Source organism: Amblyraja radiata, chromosome 8 (assembly GCF_010909765.2).
Source record: "Amblyraja radiata isolate CabotCenter1 chromosome 8, sAmbRad1.1.pri, whole genome shotgun sequence".
In the NCBI taxonomy this organism is placed as follows: Eukaryota; Metazoa; Chordata; class Chondrichthyes; order Rajiformes; family Rajidae; genus Amblyraja; species Amblyraja radiata.
In genome coordinates this window covers 51520966-51546842 of record NC_045963.1, presented here as the reverse complement: position 1 = coordinate 51546842, position 25877 = coordinate 51520966, and the positions used below count along the sequence as shown (strand labels likewise).

The window sequence follows — 25877 nt, the reverse complement described above, 5'->3', positions numbered from 1 at the left end:
GGAGCTTCAGAAGCATTTTCATTTTGCATGTTAAAACCCACCTGAGAACCATGGGCGATTTTGCAATTTTACTGACGGATTTTTAACTTTTAATACTTTTCATATAACAAATGAATAAAGATAAAAAGTCAATAATGCCACTTTTGATGAAATGCAGCGAGCAAACGCGATAATTCCCGATATTTTCGATCTTTAAATCTCCACGGCAAATGTCCACTAACAACTTCCGCTGTTTTCACACCTTATAACCATATAACAAACCATATAACAATTACAGCACGGAAACAGGCCATCTCGGCCCTACAAGTCCGCGCCGAACAATTTTTTTTCCCCTTAGTCCCACCTGCCTGCACTCATACCATAACCCTCCATTCCCTTCTCATCCATATGCCTATCCAATTTATTCTTAAATGATACCAACGAACCTGCCGCCACCACTTCCACTGGAAGCTCATTCCACACCGCTACCACTCTCTGAGTAAAGAAGTTCCCCCTCATGTTACCCCTAAACTTCTGTCCCTTAATTCTGAAGTCATGTCCTCTGGTTTGAATCTTCCCTATTCTCAAAGGGAAAAGCTTGATCACATCAACTCTGTCTATCCCTCTCATCATTTTAAAGACCTCTATCAAGTCCCCCCTTAACCTTCTGCGCTCCAGAGAATAAAGACCTAACTTATTCAACCTATCTCTGTAACTTAGTTGTTGAAACCCAGGCAACATTCTAGTAAATCTCCTCTGTACTCTCTCTATTTTGTTGACATCCTTCCTATAATTGGGCGACCAAAATTGTACACCATACTCCAGATTTGGTCTCACCAATGCCTTGTACAATTTTAACATTACATCCCAGCTTCTATACTCAATGCTCTGATTTATAAAGGCTAGCATACCAAAAGCTTTCTTTACCACCCTATCTATATGAGATTCCACCTTCAAGGAACTATGCACGGTTATTCCCAGATCCCTCTGTTCAACTGTATTCTTCAATTCCCTACCATTTATCATGTACGTCCTATTTTGATTTGTCCTGCCAAGGTGTAACACCTCACATTTATCAGCATTAAACTCCATCTGCCATCTTTCAGCCCATTTTTCCAAATGGCCTAAATCACTCTGTAGACTTTGGAAATCCTCTTCATTATCCACAACACCCCCTATCTTGGTATCATCTGCATACTTACTAATCCAATTTACCACCCCTTCATCCAGATCATTGATGTACATGACAAACAACAAAGGACCCAACACTGATCCCTGAGGCACCCCACTAGTCACCTGCCTCCAACCCGACAAACAGCCATCCACCATTACCCTCTGGCTTCTCCCATTCAGCCACTGCTGAATCCATCTTGCTATTCCTGCATTTATACCCAACAGTTTAACCTTCTTAACCAACCTTCCATGAGGAACCTTGTCAAAGGCCTTACTAAAGTCCATATAGACAACATCCACTGCTTTACCCTCGTCAATTTCCCTAGTAACCTCTTCAAAAAATTCAAGAAGATTAGTCAAACATGACCTTCCAGGCACAAATCCATGTTGACTGTTCCTAATCAGACCCTGATTATCCAGATGCTTATATATATTATCTTTAAGTATCTTTTCCATTAATTTGCCCACCACTGAAGTCAAACTAACAGGTCTATAATTGCTAGGTTTACTCTTAGAACCCTTTTTAAACAATGGAACAACATGCGCAGTACGCCAATCCTCGGGGACTATTCCCGTTTCTAATGACATTTGAAATATTTCTGTCATAGCCCCTGCTATATCTACACTAACTTCCCTCAATGTCCTAGGGAATATCCTGTCAGGACCTGGAGACTTATCCACTTTTATATTTTTCAAAAGTGTCAGTACTTCTTTTACTTTGAAACTCATAGTATCCATAACTACTCTACTAGTTTCCCTTACCTCACATAATTCAATATCCTTCTCCTTGGTGAATACCGAAGAAAAGAAATTGTTCAATATCTCCCCCATCTCTTTTGGCTCTGCAGATAGCTGCCCACTCTGTTTCTCCAATGGACCAATTTTATCCCTCGTTATCCTTTTGCTATTAATATAGCTGTAGAAACCCTTTGGATTTACTTTCACCTTACTTGCCAAAGCAACCTCATATCTTCTTTTAGCTTTTCTAATTTCTTTCTTAAGATTCTTTTTACATTCCTTATACTCCTCAAGCACCTCATTTACTTCATGCTGCCTATAATTATTGTAGATCTCCCTCTTTTTCCGAACAAGATGTCCAATTTCCCTTGAAAACCAGGGCTCTTTCCAATTTTTACTGTTTCCTTTCAACCGAACAGGAACATAAAGATTCTGTACTCTTAAAATTTCCCCTTTAAATGTCCACCATTTCTCTTCTACATCTTTCCCATAAAACAAAATGTCCCAGTCCACTCCTTTTAAATCATCTCGCATCTCATCAAAGTTAGCCTTTCTCCAATCAAAAATCTCAACCCTAGGTCCAGTTCTGACCTTCTCCATAATTATATTGAAACTAATGGTATTGTGATCACTGGACCCGAAGTGCTCCCCAACGCATACCTCCGCCACCTGTCCCGTCTCATTTCCTAACAGGAGGTCCAGCACTGCCCCTCCTCTAGTAGGTACCTCTATGTATTGCTGCAAAAAACTATCCTGCACACATTTTACAAACTCCAAACCATCCAGCCCATTTACAGAATGTGTTTCCCAGTCTATGTGTGGAAAGTTGAAATCTCCCACAATCACTACCTTGTGCTTACTACTAATATCTGCTATCTCCTTACATATTTGCTCTTCCAAATCTCGTTCCCCATTTGGCGGTCTATAATACACCCCTATAAGTGTTGCTACACCTTTCCCACTTCTCAGTTCCACCCAAATAGCCTCCCTAGATGAGCCCTCCAATCTATCCTTCCAAAGCACTGCTGTAATATCTTCCCTGACTAGCAATGCAACACCACCACCTCTTGCCCCTCCAATTCTATCACACCTGAAGCAACGAAATCCTGGAATATTTAGTTTCCAATCACAGCCCTCCTGCAACCATGTTTCACTGATCGCCACAACATCATACTTCCAGGTGTCTATCCAGACTCTAAGCTCATCCACCTTTCTTACAATGCTCCTAGCATTAAAATATGCACATTTAAGAAACCCCCCGTCTCTTCTTCTCTGTTTATTTCCTTTTTTTTCTTTCTCCTCTTGTGTCCGAGTGCTTCCCTTTTCTGCTTCCTGCCTCCCATTCGGTCTACTAGCTTTCTCTATTTGAGTCCCTCGCCCCAACCATTCTAGTTTAAAGTCTCCCCAGTGACCTTTGCAAATTTCCCCGCCAGGATGTTGGTCCCCCTCGGGTTCAAGTGCAACCCATCCTTTCTGTACAGGTCCCACCTTCCCCAAAAGAAGTCCCAATGATCCAGAAACTTGAATCCCTGCCCTCTGCACCAGTCTTTCAGCCACGCATTTATCCTCCACCTCGCTCCATTCTTACTCTCGCTGTCGCGTGGTACAGGCAGTAATCCTGAGATTGTTACCTTTTTGGTCCTTTTCCTTAACTCTCCTCCCAACACCCTAAATCCTCCCTTCAAGACCTCTTCACTTTTTTTACCTATGTCATTTGTACCAATATGTACCACGACCTCAGGCTCCTCTCCCTCTGATTTCAGGATATCTTGGATGCGTTGAGACACGTCCGAGACCTTGGCACCAGGGAGGCAGACCACCATCCTGGTCTCCCGACTGCGTCCACAGAAACGCCTATCCGACCCCCTAACAATAGAGTCCCCAATTACTATTGGGGACTCCCTCTTGAATTTACCTTAGTTTCTATCTTTTTTTTGGACTGTAAATTTAGGTAGTTGTTCCTCACGGTCACCCCGACTGGTACAGTTAATTGCAGCTCAAAAAACGGCCGTTTTCGATGTTTTTAACGGGTGTGAAAGTGCGTGTTTTCCCATTCACTAACATGTACCGGAAGTGACGCATGTACTCCAGTTAAAATTTTCGGTCACGTGGGTGCGGATCTACGCTCCAGTGACCTTTCGTGAAATCACCCTATGGAAGGAAGTGCCGTGGTGGGTTGGGGGTGCACAGAGTAACAAAGAGGAATGATTTTACCGACTGGACTGTGCATTTAATGGAACCTCTGCAGTGAGAACAATCATCCATTACATTGACTGATCATCCATTTTGACAGGAGATTGCAGAGGAATAATCTGTTTTATTCACAGGCAGGTAGAAAAAAATAAGGCAATTGTCTCAAAACTTTAGAACATAAATGCAATCTAATTTAGCTCCCACGTAATACATTAGATTATCTTTAAAATGTAATAAAAATGTTCTTTTTATTTTAATTTTTGTTCACAAACCCTGCTCTTTGTTGTGATTATTTTTGCTGCACAGTCTCATCAGCATTGATGGTATGAAACATAGAACAGTACAGCACAGCTACAGACCCTTCGACTCATGATGTCCCATGTCAAACATGATCCCTTTTCCCCCCACATGCTCCATACTCTTCCATTCTCTGCATATTCATGTGCCTACCTAAAAACCATCTAAATACCACTATTTTACCTGTTTCCACCACCACCCCTGGCAGCGCATCTCCTTAAAATTTTCCCCCTCTGACCTTAAAACTATGTCCTCTACTAATTGACAGTTCCACCCTGTGGTAAAAGTTCTGACTGTCCACCTTATCAACGCCTCTCATAATTTTATCAACTTATACAAGGCTTTCCTTCAGCCTCTGACGTTCAGAGAAAACAATCCAAGTTTGTCCAACCTTGCCTTATAGATAATACCCTCTAATGCAGGCAGCATCATGGTAAACCTCTTCTTCAACTTCTCCAAAGCCTCTACATCCTTCATGTAATGGGACGGCCAAAACTGCACACTCCGCATGTGGCCTAATCCAAGTTTAATACAGCAGCAACATAACGTTCTGAATCATGGCGACTGATGAAGGCAGACATGCATAAATCTTCTGTACCACTCTATCTTGTCATGCCATTACTTTTAGAGAGTTTGGACTTAGGCCCCAAGAACTCTCTGTACATCAATGCTGTTAAAAGTCCTGCCGTTAATTGTATACGTCCCCATACATTTGATCTCCAAAAGAGAAATGCCTCACACTTGCCCGGATTAATCTCCATCTGCTATTTCTCCATCCATATATGTAACTGATCTATATTGTGCTGTATTCTTTGACAGCCTTCTTCACTGTCCACAACTCCACCAATTATTCTGACGTTTGAAAATTGACAAACCAACTTATCTATATTTTTATCCATGTCATTTATATATATATCATAAGCAATCCCAATTCTGAGATTCGGAAACTAGGTGCCAAGCTCCAATGAAAGTGCTTTAAGAGGTTGGCACAGGTCCACGGACCTGAGGGCGGTACGGTGATGTAGCGGTACGGTTGCTGCCTTACAGCGTCAGGGACCCTGACTACGGGTTCTGTGTTTATGGAGTTTGTACATTCTCCCCACGATCGCGTGAGTTTTCTCTGTAGCTCCGGTTTCCTCCCACACTCCAAAGACGTACAGGTTTGTAGGTTAATTGGCTTTGGTAAAAGTTATATATTGTTCCTAGTGTGTGTGGGGATCGCTGGTTGGCGCAGACTCAGTAGGCCGAAGGGCCTGTTTCTGTGCCGTATTTCTAAATTAAACTAAACTGAACTCAGGCCCATGGGGCTGCAGCTGGATCAGCTCCACCTGCAGTCACCAAATGACCTGGCTCAATCCATCTGGAAGGCATGAGTACAAATCTGCCCCTCGGAACTGAAGATCTGAATGTCATTCACAGAAACAAAGTTAGGAGATAAAAAAGCCAGCATCAAGACTACAGGGACATCAGACACTTATAAAAAAACCAACATGAAGGAATCCAACATAAAAACCCAACCCTCCCCACCATCTCTCGACTGAGCATCTTCAATTGTCCCCCCACTCCATGATGTGAACCTGACCCTTTCAACTCCTTGTGTGTAGGAAGGAACTGCAGATGCTGGTTTAAACTGAACATAGACACAAAATGCTGGAGTAACTCAGCGGGACAGGCAGTATCTCTGGAGAGAAGGAATGGGTGACATTTCGGGTCGAGACGGTAGACAGTCTGACTTACAACCCCTCAGCAACCAATGACAAATCCCTCTGCTGACATCTTAAGGTCTCAGTTCACACAGCTAATGTTCCCAGCTCACACTCTGAACCTACTCCCATCCTCAGATGAGGAGATCTTTAAATGAAGCAAGCTCGCTACCATCCAAGTGTGTGCTAACAAATTGCTCCTTGTGATGCTCCCCAATGGAAACCCATCATCTAAACACAATGGTGAAGCTCACCCCTCACTGTTTCCAATTCTGCCGCGTCGAACCCTCTCCACCATCTCTTGACCGAATTTCTCTCACCAGCTCCCCACCCCATGATGATGAACCTGACCTTTGCTGATCACAAATCCTTCTGATGCCCTGTTAAGGTCCCTCAATTCTCAACTGACACCCTGACTCATTTGTCATCTCCCTGTAACATCATCCTGACGTGTGGCCGTGATTTAGCTGCTTTTAATCCCGAAAGTTACGAAAAAAATAGCGTATATCACAGCAGACATCATGGAGTTCGGTAGTGCCGCCGTGTCAAATAAACACTTGTAGGTCCACCAAGAATAATGAAGGTCTGTACAAGGGTCTCGACCTGAAATGTCACCCTTTCCTTCTCACCAGAGATGCTGCCTGTCCCGCTGAGTTACTCCAGCATTTTGTGCCTATCTATGAATAATCACACTGCCCCAGCTGCGGAATCATCTCTAGGCTACCAGTGTAGATACTGTATGATATGGAATACAGGATCCTCCAACTCTGTAAATTCTGAAACTCAAAACGCAATTCCAGAGAATTGGATCCGAAGATTAAAGTTTCTCAAGTCCTGGAGCTACAAAAAACTGCAGATGCTGGAATCTTGAGCAAAACACAAATTGCTGAAGGAATTCAGTGGGTCAGGTAGCATCCGTGGAGGGAGTGGATCGGCGATGTTTCCGGCTGGACTCAGTCGCCTATCCATTCTCTACAGAGATGCTGCCGGACCCGTTGATTTACTCCAGCACTTTGTGTGTTTCTCTAGCTCTGATACCTGTGGACACGGTTTCACATAAAGCTTGCTGGTAGATACTCCTGTCAAACAAGAAATAAACTCCCACTATTGCACTGTCAGGAAGATTCACTTGGAAAATGAATCACTGAACTGCGCAAGGGTAAAAAACCTGGACTGTAAAATATTAGATGTTGTTACATTCTCAGATCGCACAGGCTCGACATTCACTCCTGGTCTGCATTTACATGACTAAAGATGCTTTCTTTTCTTGGAATGGAAAAGATTTGTCTCAATGACAGGAAATATTGAAACAAGGTCTTCCCCCAGTTAATGTTTACTCATTTTCTGAGATCCAGATGCCAGTGAGTCCCAACCCTTGGCCAGTGTTTCTCTCCTGTTCTTTGCCCAGTGATGTTTGAAGCACAGGGTGGGGAAGGGTTAAGCAGACCCTGGTCAGAACAGCTCATTGACATTCATGATCTCGGCTTCACCTTTCAAAAATAGCACCGTCCAATTATACAACAAGTCTCATCTATCCCAAGAGTCTTCACAGATGCACTTGATTGAATTTAATTGAAAGATCCGGCATAGAAACTGACTCATTGCCCACCGAGTTCATGCCGACCATTCATAGTTCTATGTTATCCCACTTTTGCATCCACTCCCTGCACAACATGGGGTAATTTACAGCAATTACTGATAAGCCCCAAATGGTTTCTATTAAATAGCCTTGTATTTTCCTGAGTGGAGAACTCAGTCCCCACATTCCTCATTTCCCTGAATCTGCCTTTGTCTTACAAGATCAGGATAGTCCCAGAGTGGGGAAACCAATTCTTGCGCACTATTGCACTGCGATGGAGCAAGACCAAGAATAAGCCCTGCCCACAGAATCGCTGGAGGTCATTGGCAATTAGCAAAGTGCTGCCCTCAGTTTTCAGCCTTCAAAGCTGTTAATGTTTCTGAATGGCAGAACTATTTAGAGACTATTACAAATTAAATTAAACCTAATTTAAGAAAAATGGAATTTGTAGAGTTTTTATGCTCTCTCTGTAAACTCATGGGACTCGCAGATGCTCCAATTTCATGCCACATCTGGAAGACATGCTGTGTTGGCAGGTTAATTGACCATGAGGATCGATCTCAAGTGTGGGAGTGGGGTAGGATATGGGCAAGCTGATGGAAATGTTTTTTGTTTTAATTTAGTTTTAGAGATACAGCGCGGAAACAGGCCGTTTGGCCCACCAAGTCCGCACCGACCAGCGATCCCCGCTCATTAACACTATCCTACATGCACTAAGGACAACTTACATTTATACCAAGCCAATTAGCCTACAAACCTGTACGTCTTTGGAGTGTGGGAGGAAACCGGATCATCTCGGAGATAACCCGCGCAGGTCACGGGGAGAACGTACAAACTCCATACAGACAGCACCCGTAGTCCGAATCGAATCGGGGTCTCTGGCGCTATAAGGCAGCAACTCTACCGCTGCTCCATTGTGCCGTCCAGATGTGCTTCTTCTTCTTGCGTATGGCGTGCACAGCCTAAAGTTGTAGGACAACTTGTTCTATTTGATCTTACTTGATTGTGCACGGCAGGTTGATTGCATTCGTCGAAACAGGGCGGACCACATGAAGGTTGCAATCTCCCACCCCTCCAGATGTGCTGATAATGTTGCATAGAAAATTAGTGGGGGGAATGGGGTTGCTATGAGACTTGACTGGTCAAAATGGCCTCCTTCTGTACGATATGAAAATGCAGAATATTGAATTTAATTTATACTTTATCCTTGATCACCATTAAAGTGAATGGTGCGTGGGTCCTGTATTCAGTCTACACGGGCACTGGATCTTATAACAGAGTGCCCAGCCGTACCCTGGCAGGATGCAACTGGGAAATGGGCAGCTGAACTTAGTCAATAAGTTTAGGACCTCTGCGTTTGTTGTGGACTGTCAGGGGTTGTGTGTGGAGCTGCAGGCAAAAACCAGCAATCCCTGGCTCAATAAATCCTGAGCAGGTGTCAGTAGTGCTAAAAGCTTCCCTTGGACTAACAAACAGTCTCAGCATTAAGAGGCAATTACTGCACAAATGTTTACATTTACTTCACCCTTCCAATCTGAGATCTGGGTCAATTAATTCTATGTCTGAATGCAATCTGAACACAAATGTAATGCTTGAAACTCAATGAGGATTTGATAGACATTTCCTTTTCCTATTGATGAAAAGAATGAAATGAAAGCCCCAGAAGCATAATGCCTGGGTTGACTCAGGGTGGTTTAAGACTAAACTGGTCGTGTATCCTTTGAAATGGAACTAAAACTTTATAAATTTATTCAGCCAGAGTACTGTTGATATCTAGGCACCACACACAGGGAGGTCTTCAAACTTTTGAGGTGCGTGCACAGGAGGTTTACCAGGATCGTACAAAGGATGGGGGGGGCTTTAATTAAATGGAAGGGCTGGAGAGGTAGAGGTTTAATGAGGTGTTCAAAGTCATGAGTGGTTTTGATTACAGTAGGCAAAGATCAGTTGGACTGCTCTGCCACTGTGCCAGCACAGACCCTGGGCTGCTCCTGTGCTAACTAGGAAAGGACTAGAACCGATCCCGGGGCATTCCGCCCATTTAGATTACCACAGTTTGCTCCGCAATGTAATTCCCGTAGAACTCAAGGAAATTGAGAACTGGTTTGCCAACAGAAGGTGGTATGTTGACCCTGCTCCCACTTTGAGGTTATTCCAGGAGTCATATTTTTGCCCATTAAGTCTACGCTGGCTCCCCAAGCTATCCCAGTTGACATAGGGAGCACCGTAACCAATGTAAACACAACAAGCTTCCACAAGCACCATGCGATAATGAACTAGTTGATTGTTAAACATTGTTCAAAGAATAATGGGCTACTGCCCTGCTATATCCATGATATAAAGCTCATCAATTTGTGGATTGGAATTGAAAAGTGGAGTGTTTATACTCAACCTACACATTGCCTTGCTAAAAACAATATTGTCTAATTTACAAACAGGACAGGGAGGAACTAGGGTGAACAAGAAAAGATTTATAACATTGATTCGAGAGCTGAGAGCTTATTATGATCAGGAAATGATAAACAGGCTGACACAAAGAACTGCAGGAACTGTCTTACCAAAAAGAAACACAATGTGCTGGAGTAACTCAGCGGGTCAGGCAGCATCTCTGGAGAACTTGGTTAGGTGACAATTGCAATCGGTACCTTTCTTCAGTCTGAAGAAGTGTCACAACCCGAAACGTTGCCTGTGCATGTCCTCAAGGGATGCTGCTTGACCAGCTGAATTACTCCAGCACTTTGTGTTTTTAATGAGAAGCAGGCTGAAGTCGCTGCAGTCTTCTCCATCCTCTTACAACAAAATGCTGATGAATGATCTTATTGAGAGTTCTGAAGTTATAAAGCGGTTCATTCAATGGAAATGTGTTCATTTCTGAGGTAAATCTAGAATTAGGGGTCATAAATATGAGATATTTAATAAATCTATTTAGGAAGCCACAGAACATTTTTCCACCCTGTGAATATTTAAATGCGGATGTGGCTGGAGTAAAATGGAATAGAACAAGTACCTGAGCAGCAACAGGTTCAAGAAGTGATGGGTAGTACACGGGAGAAAGAAAGAGTTCTCTTGAGATGACTTGAGATACAAGTGAGTTTGTTGGATACTATCTCAGGCCAGGGTCAGCCAGGCTGAATGGACTTTCCCATGCTATAAACGTTACAGGTAAGGGTTTGGTTTAGTTTAGTTTAGAGGTACAGTATGGAAACAGGCCCTTCGTCCACCGAGTCCGCTTCGACCAGCGATCCCCACATATTAACACTCTCCTACACACACACACTGGGGCCAATTAACCTACAAACCTGTATGTCTTTGGAGTACATGTACGTCCTGTACATACCTGTATGTCTACCAACAAACGGAAGATCTCGGAGAAAACCCACGCGATCACGGGGAAAACGCACAAACTCCATACAGACAACACCCGTGGTCGGGATCGAACTGGGTCTCTGGCGCTGAAAGCGCTGTAAGGCAGCAACTCTACCTCTGCGCCACTGCGCCGTCCTTTAAGTTAATTTCCCCAACAAACTTATCTATGTTAACTAGCTGAATTGTATTAGGTGATTTGTTTACGAAACACAAAAAAAAGCACAAGCAAAGGCAGGAACGTTCAGTAGGCACTCGATCAGAATGACATTAAAACACAGGGAAACTAACGGAGTGCCCTGTGGCTTGATCCTGCAAAGATCAATCTCTTTGTGCAACTCATCGCTGGTCATTCATTTTGCTGTGGTATCTAACACAAGGTCACCATTGCATATTTTTGTTTCTATATCCCAAACATGTTTCAAGTGATGACAGATTAATGCTGTGTTTAATCAGGGTCTGCCTTTCAGTGTTGCCTTCAGAAAAGTGAAGACATGTTTTTTAACAGTGATGGACTGCGTGGTGGTGTCTGTTTGTGTTTCAGCTGGGTCATGGCCTTGGGATATTGTTCCTTTCTGAGGAAAACTCCTGTTAACACCATTCCAATCACCACTGCCAAAGCCAAAAGCCCAGGTTTTACTCTTCATCTATCATCTCTCCTCACCGCTCCATTTTACGGTCATTGAAGATGTTCCCCTGAGCATTAACCCACCCACTACAGGTTCCACCGTGGTTCTCTGACAGGTTGCGCTTCTAAAGCAAACATGGCTTATCATTCTAAACACGTCGTTAGCCTGGTGGTTCAAGTGTTCACCGAGCAGAGGTGACTGGTCTTTGATCCATTTTGAAGCACCCTGTGTAGGAAGGAACTACAGATGCTGCTTTATACCGAAGATAGACACTGCATGCTGGAGTAATTCAGCGGACCAGGCAGCATCTCTGGAGAAAAGGAATAGGTGACGAGCCGAGACGTCACCTATTCCTTTTCTCCAGAGATGTTGCCTGACCCGCTGAGTTACTGCAGCATTTTGTGTCTATCTTGAAGCACCCTGTGTTCTTTACCATTTACAGACACAGAGTACAGTGAAGGTGATAGTGCTGTGCACTACTGTGGTCATCAATTGTGGTTGGGTGGGCAGTACTAATGCCACCTTGGTAAGAAGATTGTGGGCTCACGCCCAAATTGGCAGCCTTTACAGGTTGACACTCACAGTGAAGTACTCCGAGACCGAGGGGGTGTGTTCAACCCTCTGTGGCATCTCAGCCCTTCAAAAAACTGTAAGCACCACCGCAAATTAAACTTCAACTTCTAATTATTGGAGAGCATGTTTACTTTTGTTCTCAAATCACCTTGCAATGGCCAACAGACTAGTTACCTTCCTAACTGCCTGTTGCACCTGAATGATAGCTGTCAGTGATTTGTGTACAAGGACACTCAGCTCACTTTGAACATAGAAGTACACAAAGTGCTGGAGTAACTCAGCAGGTCAGGCAGCATCTCTGGAGAACAAAGGTAGGTGACATTTCAAGTTGACACTTTTCTTCAGACTGAAGAGACCCCAGTATGAAGAAGGGACTCAACTTAAAATGTCACCTTTCCAGCACTTTGTGTACTTTTGTGTATTAACCAGCATCTGCAGTTCTTTGTTTTTTTTACTTTGAACATCAACATTTCTCCAATCTCTTACCATTTAAAAAATGCTCAGCCTGCCTGTTTTTCCTACTTACGTGGAGGACCTCCCATTTTCCCATCTGAAAACCCTTCTGCCATATTGTTGCCCACTCACTCCATGGACTAGTTTAAATGGGCAGCTTGGTTGGCATATGATTCCATGCTGTATGATTCCATGATTCTGTGACACTCAGCTTATCCCTGAAGACCCTTTGCATCCTACGCACAGTCTTGCTTAGTCTTATGCCATCGGTAAACATGGACATTTTTCCACTCAGCCAGATCATTGATATAGATTCTAAATAGTCCCGATCCCTGTGGTACACCACTAGTCACAACATGCCAACTGAAGAAAGACCCTTCTAATCCAATTCTGGGCTTTCTACCTGTTAATCAACTCTCAATCCAGACTCCTATATTGGACTGATTCCACAATGTTATTATTCATCAACCTCCTGGAAAGGACCATCACACAGCCATTTACACCATTCCTATTTTATTCTCCCCACATTTCCATCAACATGTTCAAAATCAACTCCTGTAAAATTCTACCACTCAGGAACAAATTCTTAAAATGAAAACTCACCGTGTAATTATTCTTCTGCAATCCCTTCCATAGTAGTACATACCAGTACTTCCCAGTCACCAATAGTTTCACTTTTTCCTTAAGATATAGAAAGAGGCTGTTTCAGCCCATCAAGTGAATGCCAGCTCACAGACTAATCCTATACTCCACTCTGTGTCCATTTTTTCCCACATTCCCATCAGCTCCCCCAGATTCTCCCAATCACCGACGTTTAGGGCAATTTACAGTAGCCAATTCGTTTACTGGTTGGGATATGAGAGGAAGCTGGTGCACCTGGAGGAAATCCACATGGTCACACCAAGACGTGCAAACTCCACATTGACAGCACCACATGTCAGGATTGACTTTGCGTTGCTGGAGCCAGGAGGCAGCAACTGAATCAATTGCATCACTATGCCATTAAGCTAACTGGCAACCAGAATTGTGTGCAGTTCTGTTCGCCCCCATTACAGGAAGGATGTGGAGGCTTTGGAAAAGGTGCAGAGGAGGTTTACCAGAATGTTGCCTGGATTAAGGGATATTAGCTACAGAGAGAGGTTGGACAAACTTGGATGGTTTTCTTTCGAAGGCCGGAGGTTATGGGGAGACCTGATGGAAATATATATAATTATGAGATATCGATATGGTAGACAGATATGGTAGAATATTTTGCCCAAGATAGAAAAATCAAATACCTGGAGTGAGAGGGACAAAGTTTAAAGAAGATGTGCAGGGCAAGCTTTTTACATAGAAGGAGGTGAGTGCCTGGAATGCGCTGCCAAGGGTGGTGGTTGAAGCAGATATGTTAGTGGCATTTAAAAGACATTTGGATAAGTATATGGATATGCAGAGAATAAAGGATGTGGGTTATCTGCAGGTAGATAAATAATGGTCTTGGCCTCATGTTCGGCAGAGACATTGTGGGCCGAATGGCCTGTTCTTGTGCTATATGGTCTATGTTCTATGGTTGATAGATCCAACATTTATTTTCCCACCCTTCTTAAATAATTGGGGTCATATTTGCTGCTTCCAATTTACAGAAACAATTCCAGAATCGGTACAATTTTGGGAGATAACTTAAAAGAGATTTTGACAGATATATGCATAATTAGGGCAAATGGGGCTAGCCAAGTATGCCAATGTGAACAAGATGGGTCACAGGGCCTATTTCTGTGCTGTAAAGCTCGATGATGATGATAATCTGCATACTGCATAAAAAGACTTCCATTTTATTTAGAGTCTTTCATAATCTGTCCAGCCAAAGCAGTACTTTTAAAATGTAGTCATTATTCTAATATCCCTGTCCCACAGTACGAGTTCATTCCAAGAGCTCTCCCGAGTTTAAAAAAAAATCAAACTCGTGGTAAGCACGGAGAATGAACGTAGCGGGTACGTCAGAGCTCAGGGACATCTATCTCTTAGCGGCTCGTAACGCTAACGGCAGGTACTCGGGAAGACTCGCTAACAGCAGGTAAGCACGGGAAGACTCGTGAAGATTTTTCAACATGTTGGAAAATGTCCACGAGAGCCCCGAGTACCAACGAGTGGCCATTACCGTAAATCTCTGAGTTCGAATCAGGGCAAACTCGGGAGAGCTCTTGGAATGAACTCGTACCGTGGGACAGGGCTTTAACATGGGGATCACTGCAGTCACTTTGCACAACCACAAGCAACAATGTGATAATCCCTGAGCTTGACGTTGGTTGTGGGATAAATTCTGGTCGAGAAAGTGGGAAAAGCTCCATTGCTCTTCCTCCATATGTTCCTGTGTCATCCTTAACATCTCACCCACAATAGCAGATGTAACAGTGGTCAATAATGATATATTATGTTGCATTTACACCATTTAAATATAAGCGGAAAGGTTAACAGTCCGAAATGGAGAAATAAATCGACAATTAGCATCTGTGTAGAGCCATGATCTTGATTGAAAATTAATCTAATTGTAAATAGTACATCCTTCCTCTCTGCAAAACAGTGTTGTGTCTTGGAAAGAGGCTAAATATTCTTGTATCATACAGCTCCCAAAGGAATAATTAACTGCTTGATGATACCTCAGGTCTAAACAAAAAATAATAATTGAAGTATTCAAGTACACAAAGCAACCTAAGTGATTGTGGAAATTTTTTCCAAGACTGTTTCTGTTGCTTGGAAGGTGTGTGCCTGAGTTTGAAATTCAAAATTACATGTCAGTGAACTCTGTCTCAATTCACAACAGCAGAGTCTGGACTGGAGAACTGTGTAGACTTGCAGGCAGCCAGAAGTAGCTTTGCTATAGTCGGAGGAAGCAGTAACATAGAGTTGAACTGCCAGAGCAGCTTGGATTTGCGATGATGGGAGACCTGATACTACCATAACACAGTGGCGCAGTGGTAATGTTGCTGCCTCACAGCACCAACGGTCTTGACCACAAGTGCTGTCTGTAAAGAGATTTTACATTCTCCTTGTTACCGCGTGCTCCTTGTTTTCACCGAGTGCTCCAGTTTCCTCCCACATTCCAAAGACATGCAGGTTTGTTAATTAATTGTCTTCTGTAAATTGTCACGAGGGTGTGGGGAAGAACCAGAGTACTGGTGATTGTTGGTCGGTGCCAGCTCGGTGGGGCGAAGGGCTTGTTTCCACGCTTTAACAATTATTGAGTTAAATTCAGCTAACTGAATAGATCTTGAAAAGTGAGCTGGAATCAGATCTGGAGTTGTGGTCATACAACATGAAAGGAGGCCCTTCGGTCCACCAAGATTGTGCTCACTATCAAACGTCCATTTACATTCATCCCATTTTGTTTTCCCCACATTCCTGTAAACTTCATCAGAGTCTACCACTCATCTACACACTTGGGGAATTTTCTTGTGACCAATCAACCTATCAACCAGCACGCCTTTGGAATGTGGGAGGAAACCAGAGCACCCTGGTCAAACCCACGCAGTCACAGTGAGAACATGCAAACTCCACACAGACAACACCAGACGGCAGGATTGATCCCGATGTCACTAGAGGCAACATCTCCATCAGCTGCACATCTTGGTGCCTCTGTGCAAAGTACAAAATCGACATAAAGATTCATTCTATTCAAAAATATCTATTGGGGACCCCTGGTCTGTCTATAAATTCAATCTCACAGTACTGTGGCTAATTTAAATGTTGTCTAAAATATCGCAGCAAGCCACTCAGTTGTTATGGAGGTGCCTCACCATCTTAGAAGCATTTGAATTAGGAGCCATTCAGCCCCCTAAACATGCTCTGCCATTTAATAAGCACAGAGCAGATCTGACTGTAATCTCAACTCTGTGTTCCATCTCCCCACAGTGACCTCTCCCTCTTGTTTATTATTAATTCCATGTATCTCTGCCTTAGAAACACTGACCAGCTCTCCTTCCACTGCCTTTTGAGGAAGAGCTTTAAAGACTCATCGCCATCTCAGGGGAAACAAAATCTGTCTTAAATTGAGATGCCAAGACCATCACATCTACCTGCACATACCCTACATCACTCTACACGGATATTGACCTGTAATTCTATGTTCTCCCAGAAAGGGAAACATCCCCTCTTCACCTACCCTGTCAAGATCATTCTTACCACCAGGGGCGCCGCAGGATTGGCAGCCCCACCAACAGTCTATCTGTTTCATTTAATTTTTTTAATTTTTAGTATGTGTTAAAAGTTTGTGTAAATGTTCTCTGGTTTGTTTTATGTGGGGGGAGGGGGAGGGGGTCGGGGGAAACTTTTTTTCAGTTTCTTACCTTGCCGGAGATGCAATTGTTTCCCGGGTCTGGCCGATCTGCGGCCTACCATCGATGGAGCTGGAGGCCTCCTCGGACTGACTTGAGCCCCACCACGGGGCATGGACTTAACATCGGAGCTGATCCCTTGCCTGGGATCGCTCCAACCACGGCCTGCGGACTTACCATCAAGAGCTCGCAGTCTCGGGAGAGGCTAGTCGAGAGCTCCAACAATGCAGAGGCTCGACCAGCCCCGACCCGGAGTCCGATCGCTGGCGAGGGAGAACTGACATCCCCCCGATGCAGGAGCTGATCGCCCCGATCCGGAGGGCCCAAACGCCGCCTGCTACGGGAGTCATCGTCTCGTTAACGGAGGGCTCAAGGCCACCGAAGCATAGAAGGGAAGAGATTTGAACTTTTTTTCACCTTCATCACAGTGAGAAATGGGCATATTATCATTACGTACCAAGCACCATTCAGGAAAGAGAGTCTGCATTAAAACTGCTTGTACAGACAATTTAAGAACACAAGAGAAACCCAAAGGGAAGGTGCCTGAGGTGAAAGTTTTTTATGTGAAGATATGGGAGTTGGAAGAAAAGCCCATGCTAGATCTTAAAGGAGCAGCATGAATGAATACTATACCCATGGCCAGAAGGGACACTATAAGTGAGAATGCAGGCAGCCATTGAGAGTAAAAGGCAGTCTGCAGCCCAGCCACTCCTCTCATGTGGGGAGTACTAAAGGCCTGCTCAAGGAGCAGATCAAACAGGCCCTGGAATGTAAAACATGGAAGTGTTATCATGAGTACATTATGGTACCTGAACAAACTTCTATAGATGTACGGCAGAAAGAATCCTGACTGGTTTCATCATGGCCTGATTACGGCAATTCCAATGTACAGGAAAGCAAGAGGCTGCAGAGAATGGTGGACAGACCAGTCCATCAGGGCACAGGCTTCCCCACCATCGAAAATATCTACAAAAATATTATCAAAGATTCCCACTATCCAGCCCATGGCCACTTCTTATGGGCCTGTCCCACTGTACGAGTTCACCCAAGAGCTCTCCCGAGTTCAAGAAAAAAAATCAAACTCGTGGATGCACGTAGAATGTACGTAGTGGGTACGTCGGAGCTCGGGACGTCTCTTAGCGGCTTGTAACGCTAACGGCAGGTACTCGGGAAACGCGGTAAGCTCGGGAAGACTCGTGAACATATTTCAACATGTTATTACCGTAATTCTCCGAGTTCGAATCACAGGAAACTCGAGTGAACTCTTGAATTAACTCGTACAGTGGGACAGCCCCATGACTGCTATGACAGGAGGTACAGAAACCTGAAGTCCCACATCTCCAGGTTCAGGAATAGCTACTTCCTTACACCCATCAGGTTCTTAAATTGACCAGCACAATCCTAATCTCACCTCAGCAACAGAACATTACTGACCATCATATGTACATGTATTTTTGCATTAATATCTTTATTTTGACGCAGTCTTCCTTTTAACTGTCTAGTAGAATTTAGGTGTAACGTACGTATAATTTATGTTGTTACGTGTTGTCTGAATCTATGTGCCTGTGACGCTGCTTCAAGCAGGATTTTCATTGTACCCTTTATCTCATCATATTCATGCAAATAACAATAAACTCAGTTTGACTTGACATTGTACCTCCCAGAACCCCCCCCCCCCCCCCCCCCCACCTTTCCACTGCAGTCTTGCCCACGTGGAATCAGTTTAAAACCTAGGGAATATTGCAGGTTCCCAAAACAATCTCAGGAAAATGTAATATAAAACACAGACATTAGTATAGATGCTTTCAATATGGGCTCATTTGAATGTGGGGCACCCTGTGATCGGTTTGAAACAGACTCAAATGAAAACATGCCATATGCAGCCTAATCCCCTGCTTGCAGATATTGTTTGTATTTTTTTATAGAATCTACTGGAGCTAGATCGTGACCCCCATAGTTGATAATAAAACCAAAGCCTGCAGATTATCTTCCCAGATTTTTATTTCTATTGACTACAATAAAGTCAATTTCTATAATACAGTCATAATTAATAGTAAGATTAAACGAGAACTTACCAGTTTGAAGTTTGATCTGTATTTTATGAGGAGTTACGATGAGGGATTACGTGAAGAACCCCGCCACGACGCATGCGTGCCATTCTTCAAAGCAGCGGTGTGAAATCACAGATAACTGTAATGACTAAACATAGTAAGATTAGAGAAGAGATACCAGTTAAGTATATGATCAAGGGTGGGAGCGGAGGGCACGTAATCCCTCATCGTAACTCCTCATAAAATACAGATCAAACTTCAAACTGGTAAGTTCTCGTTTAATCTTACTATATTACTTCGGAGTCACGTGAGTGACTACGTGAAGATTTTAAAGCTCTGTGATTTCATGCCGTGGAAACGAGTCCATGCATCACGTCTGCCTTGATGACTGTAGGAGGAATTGTGTTAACATAATTTGGACATGAATTCGACATTGAAATCATAAAATTTATTAACACAAATTTATAACCCCTTTTTATGGGTTTAAATTAATTTACAGAACTTAAATTTGTTTCTGCAAACGTTCCAGGTTTCATTACTGGTTTATTGTAAAATAATTGGAATGTTATTTCCCCCAGACCATCCTGCTGCCTTGAGGATTTGGTCCATTGGTACATCCAACTGTATCGCTGCCGATGTAGCTGCAGCCCTGGTGGAATGAGATTTAAAAATATTAGTATCCACCCCAGCCTGTGTTAGCACCTGTTTCAGCCATCTTGAGATGGTCTGGACCGTCACTCTTTTGTGTGGTTGCTAGTGGCTGACCAAAAAATGCCTTCTCATTGCCTCTTAGGATTTTCGTTTTCTCCATGCATAACGACAGATGTCTTACTATACACAGACGGTCATCTGTTTGGGTATGACCTAAATTGTATATTGAGGCCTGCTGATCCCTGTCTGTTCTGCTTACTAACTCATAGATATGAAACGTAATATTTTCTGTTGAGGAAGTCATGTTGTCCAGTCTTAGTTTATGCAGTGACTGTACCCTCTGTGCCGTGACCAATGCCATTAGCATGACTGTTTTTAATGTCAGTCTGTGTAGGGACAGAGCTGTTGCTGGAGACCAATCCCTGAGCATCTTCAGGATAATACTTGCATCCCATATTTGGGAGTACCTGGTTCTTGGGGGATTAGTATTAAAAATTCCCCTCATAAGTTTTGTTACCAGTGGGTGAGTCCCAACAGAGTAACGCTCTGTCCCCTGCCATAGGTAAGTCGATAGGGCACTTCTGGCGCAGTTGATGTCACTGGAACTGAGCCCCTCATCATAGTGGAGGCCTGCCAGATATTCCAGAACAGACGGGATGTTCATGTCTCTGTAGGTGATGTTGTTTTTATGGCAGTGCATCGCCCACTTCCTGATATAGACCAGATACTGTTTTTTGGTTGACTGTCTTTGGGCCGCCGAGATCATGTTCACTGTTCGGTCCGTCAGTCCCAGTTGTAGTAGAGATGTTTTTAATACTCTACAAATTAATAAGTTCAAATGTTTATGGCATGGGTGGCTATCCCTTTTTTACGGGATGTAGCAATAAATCTGGTCTATGTGGGATGGTGATACATGGTTCTAATACCATGTTTAATACCACTGGGAACCATGGTTGAGTAGGCCAATCGGGTACTACCAATACCAGACGCAGAGTCTTGTTGTATTTTCCTTAATACCCGACTGATGAGGCAGGAAGGAGGGAATGCGTAAATAAACAATTTCCCCCCCAATGCAGCGAAAATGCATCTGTCGCCGCTGCCCCAGGGTCTGGTTCCCATGAAACATAATTTGATAACTGGTGGTTAAGTCTGGATGCGAATAGATCGATATCTGGTGTTCCATATTTTGCTGTAATATCAGCAAATACTTTTTTATTCAACATCCATTCGGTGTTTTCATTAAATTTGCGTGACCTGGTGTCTGCCACTAAATTTAGTCTTCCTGGTAGGTAAGTGGCTGATATCCAAATATCTCTCTGGATACACCATTGCCAAATTGTATTAGCCAGATTGTCACATGATGTCGATTTGTTTCCACCCATGTGGTTAATGTATGCTACCACGGTGGTATTGTCTATCTGTAGTCTAACATGCTGGTGATATGATCCAGTACAATATGACTTTAGGCCATGGAATGCACACAACATTTCCAGGTAGTTTATGCCCATTGTGAGTAATAATGATGCCTCCTGAGCAGTCCATCTACCTCCACAGCTGGTGATGGTATTGGTGGCTCCCCACCCAAGTGCACTGGCATCAGTTTGTAGTACCATGGAAAGGTTACTGACAATGATTGGATTGGAACAAAGCCAGATGTTATCTATCCACCATTTTATTCCATTTTAGCTTGATTGGTAGTTTCATAGGTCTGTCAAAGCGACCTGCATTAATTTAGACTGCTTGTATTTTTGCTCTCTGTAAGTTTTGGTAATGTAGAGATCTAAATTGTGTGGCTGGAAAGGCAGCCACCATTTGCCAATTACTTTTGCTACCAATCTGATGGATGGTTTGCTGATGTCAATGAGGTTATGCAAGCCTCTATTAAATCTCTAGCCTTTCCCTAAATGCAAGTCTAGCAGAGTCACCGACATGTGAACTGAGTCAATGGTGAAACCCCCAAATAGTCCATAGTAGTGGAAGGCGTTAGTTTAGATTTAACTGGATGGATGGTTTAGGGGTAACATGAGGGGGAACTTTTTTACTCAGAGAGTGGTAGCGGTGTGGAATGAGCTTCCAGTGGAAGTGGTGGCGGCAGGTTCGTTGGTATCATTTAAGAATAAATTGGATAGGCATATGGATGAGAAGGGAATGGAGGGTTATGTTATGAGTGCAGGCAGGTGGGACTAAGGGAAAAAAATTGTTCGGCGCGGACTTGTAGGGCCGAGATGGCCTGTTTCCGTGCTGTAATTGTTATATGGTTATATGGTTATATGGATAATAAATCCCAGTTTTTCAAATAACTGTTTTGTGGCTGTTACAGTTTGTTTGGCCAATTCCAAAGTTTTGCCCACAATGAGTATGTCATCTAAATATGCCATGACCATGTGTTTACGTTTACGTAGAAACGCTAGGACTGGTTTCAAAATTTTTGTGAACAGCCTGGGGCTGATGACCCATTTGGCAGTGCTTTATACTGCCAGAGTTGCCCATCCAGTTGAATTTTAAGTAACATCTGTGGTCACCTCGTATAGGCACTGCATCTTTTAAATCGATGCTGGCCATGAAGTAACCTTTGGAAATTAATTGTTTAGCAGTAACAAAGGTATCCATTTTGTCAGATCTATGGTGATGCGACAACCACCATCTTTTTTGTTTTTGATAAATATATTGGACACGAATTCTAGTGGTTCGTGTTGAGTTTTCTCAATTACACTTTTTATGTAAAGCCGCTCCAGTTCAGCTTGCGCTTTTGATTTTTCTTTATCAGAAGGCACGAATATTCGGTTCGGTATATGTTGAACTGGAGGGCTGTACTTGTGTATAAACTCTATTGTATATCCCTGGATACTGCTTAAGATGTAAGTATCGGTTGTTAACATGCTCCATGCATTCAGAAAAGAGTGTAGTCTCCCCCCAACCTCCATGCTCCCTGTATTTTGTAGGGAACCAGACCCACCTACCTCCATAGTTACCAGTGGCAGGTTTACTTCTTTTTGTAGGTTCTTCGCTGCTGTTGTTGCGCTGGTGTCTGGATTTTCGGTTGGGTTGGCGTTGGAGATCCCCGCATCTTCCAAGAAGGCCGGCCTGGGCCATGGCCTAAAAAGACTCATGTTTTGAATACCGGGCCTTCGAGCTTTCACCAGTTCTGCTTGTGGGTGCGTAGGGGTGCTGTCTTTGGCTGTAGTGTTTGTTGGAGTCCATTTTATTAGTCCAGTAGGTTCTCTTGTTCCTGCACCCCTTGCACACTTGTCTTTCCTTCTGCGGACCCCTCTTCCAGGTCAGCCCAGAACTGACCCGCAGTGCTCCCCTCTGATGAGGTAGAAGCACTGTGCAGCCCTTCAAGAAGTACTGCTGTGGGTTTATCATAGGGCCCACAGTGACCCGACTCCATCTCCCGGAGTCTGTCACATTGGAGCAAATGCTCCACACACCGCTCCATCCGGCTCCAGCGCTCTCGGTCGCTGGCCGCCCGCGGTTGTTCAAAGTCGGACTCCTCTGAGTCCACGACCTTGTTTGTTTTTGTGTCTAGCCTTTCCGCCCGGCTGCGTGGATCTGGCCGGTGCGGAGGCGACATCGGGCACAGCTGATCCCATCTAGCCCACCAGCTTTGTCGCAGCCCGTTGGTTTCTCCACCTGTAATTAGCATGGTAAAAACACAAAAAGACCGCAGCTCTTACCTGCAGGTCCAAGTTAAAATTGTCGCTACGGGGGAACGTCGTTCCACCCCGTCTCCTGCCGTTTTCGACTTGTCCAAAAAGTCGACGGCCCCATTTGAATAGTCTCCCGCCCGGCCGTGGTGTTCTGGCCGGCGCGGGACCAAAAGTCGGCACAGCTGATCCCTTACGGGGCTTGTGCCTTCAGCTGCTGCTGGCTCCCGCAACTTCGCGGTCCTCCCTAGCCAGCTTTACTCGCAGCACTTGTGGACACTATTTTGTCCAGCTTCCACCCCTGTGTATAAACAGCGCGGGGACAAAATCTACCGCAGAGTAAATCACTTACCTGCAGGTCGCGGTTTCAAACTTACCGCTGCGGGGGACACTCCACCACGCCTGTCGTTTCGCAAGCGTGAAGCGATATGGCACGCATGCGTCGTGGCGGGGTTCTTCACGTAGTCACTCACGTGACTCCGAAGTAAAATCAACATCTACTTCACCAAGGTCAAACAGCACATTTGTGTTGTAGAATCTCTCCTATCTCTCTCTCCTCCCAAAATATATTCCTATTTGATAACCTAAGTAAGGGGGAAGAAGGACAATCAACTCCTCCATTCAATGAGATCACTGCTGGCTTTTCCTGTACTGAACCCATGTCCCATATCTGAAGTTCCGTGGATCTCTCATGAATAAACTCCGTTTCTGAGCCTCTGCACCCATCTGGAAGATATGCGAGAACGGTTACCTCCAGATTCAAGAACTGCTTCTTTCCATCAACCATCAGATTATACAGTCATAAAATCAGAGCCATACAGCACAGAAGCAGGCCCTTCGGCCCAACTCGTCCACGCTGACAAAGATGTCTAAGGTAGTCCCTTTTGCCTGATTTGGCCCATATCCATACGAACCTCTCCTATTTATATACCTATCCAAGTGTCTGTTAAATGTTGTTATTTTACCTGCCTCAATTACTTCCTCTGGTAGTTTGTTCCATATACCCACAACCCTCATGTGAAAAGGTTGCCCCTCAGGTTCCTATTAAATCTGCACCCTCTCACAGTAAATCTATGATTAATAATATGGTGGCGCATGATGGCATAGTGGTAGTTGCTGCCTTAGAGAGTCAGAGACCCGGGATTGATCCCGACTATGGAGTTTTTACATTCTCCCCGTGACTGCGTGGGTTTTCTCCGGGTGCTCAGGATTCCTCCCACACTCCAAAGACGTGCAGGTTTGTAGGTTAATTGGCTTCAGTAAGAATTGTAAATCGTCCCTAGTGTATAGGATAGTGTTAGTGTACAGGGTGATCGCTGGTTGGCGCGGTGTCGGTGGGGCAAAGGGCCCGTTTCCGAGCTGCATCTCTAAACTAAACTAAACTAAACTCCTACACCTCCATCCCCCACCAGGATGGCCTCGGAGCCCTCCGGTTCTTCCTCGACCAGAGGAGCAACCTATACCCAGCCACTGACACTCTCCTCCGCTTAGCGGAGTTGGTCCTCACCCTCAACAACTTTACATTTGACTCCTCCCATTTCCTCCAAACACAAGGCGTAGCTATGGGCACACACATGGGCCCCAGCTATGCCTGCCTCTTTGTCGGGTACGTTGAACAATCCTTGTTCGAGACGTACCAGGGCCCCATCCCCGACCTCTACCTCCGTTACATTGACGACTGCTTTGGGGCCACCTCCTGCACCTACACACAACTGACTGACTTCATCCACTTCACCACCAACTTCCATCCGGCACTCCAATACACCTGGACGATTTCCGACACTTCCCTACCATTCCTTGACCTCACCATCTCCATCGCAGGGGACAGACTCCTGACCGACATACATTACAAACCCACTGACTCACATGGCTATCTGGACTACACGTCTTCCCACCCTGCCCCCTGTAAAGACTCCATCCCCTACTCCCAATTCCTCCGCTTACGCCGCATCTGTTCCCAGGATGAGACATTCCACACCAGGGAATCGGAAATGTCCTCGTTCTTCAGGGAACGGGGATTCCCCTCCGCCACCATAGATGAGGCTCACACCAGGGTCTCATCCATACCCCGTAACACTGCTCTCTCTCCCCATACCCGCACTCGCAACAAGGGCAGAGTCCCTCTGGTCCTCACCTTTCACCCCACTAGCCGCCAAATACAACACATAATCCTCCGCCATTTCCGCCACCTCCAACGTGACCCCACCACTCGCCACATCTTCCCATCTCCCCCCATGTCTGCCTTCCGCAAAGACCGCTCCCTCCGCAACTCCCTCGTCAATTCTTCCCTTCCCTCCCGCACCACCCTCTCCCCGGGCACTTTCCGTTGCAACCGCAAGAAATGCAACACCTGTCCCTTCACCTCCCCCCTCGACTCCATTCAAGGACCCAAGCAGTCGTTCCAGGTGCGACAAAGGTTCACCTGTATCTCCTCCAACCTCATCTACTGCATCCGCTGCTCTAGATGTCAGCTGATTTACATCGGGGAGACCAAGCGCAGGTTGGGCGATCGTTTCGCCGAACACCTCCGCTCAGTCC

At 44.6% G+C, this 25877-nt stretch overlaps 1 protein-coding gene and 1 long non-coding RNA gene across 2 annotated transcripts in view; both read right to left on the bottom strand.

Moving 5' to 3' along the window:
• Positions 1-25877, bottom strand: part of smyd3 (SET and MYND domain containing 3) — a 775824-nt gene that overhangs the window by 32110 nt on the left and 717837 nt on the right. The gene's annotated exons all lie outside the window — the stretch shown is intronic.
• On the bottom strand, positions 4732-14317 carry LOC116976207. Its single transcript, XR_004412894.1, has 3 exons — positions 14307-14317; positions 7606-7609; positions 4732-4842 (listed from the first exon to the last, which is right to left on the bottom strand). It is a non-coding gene; the product is annotated as an uncharacterized LOC116976207 (long non-coding RNA).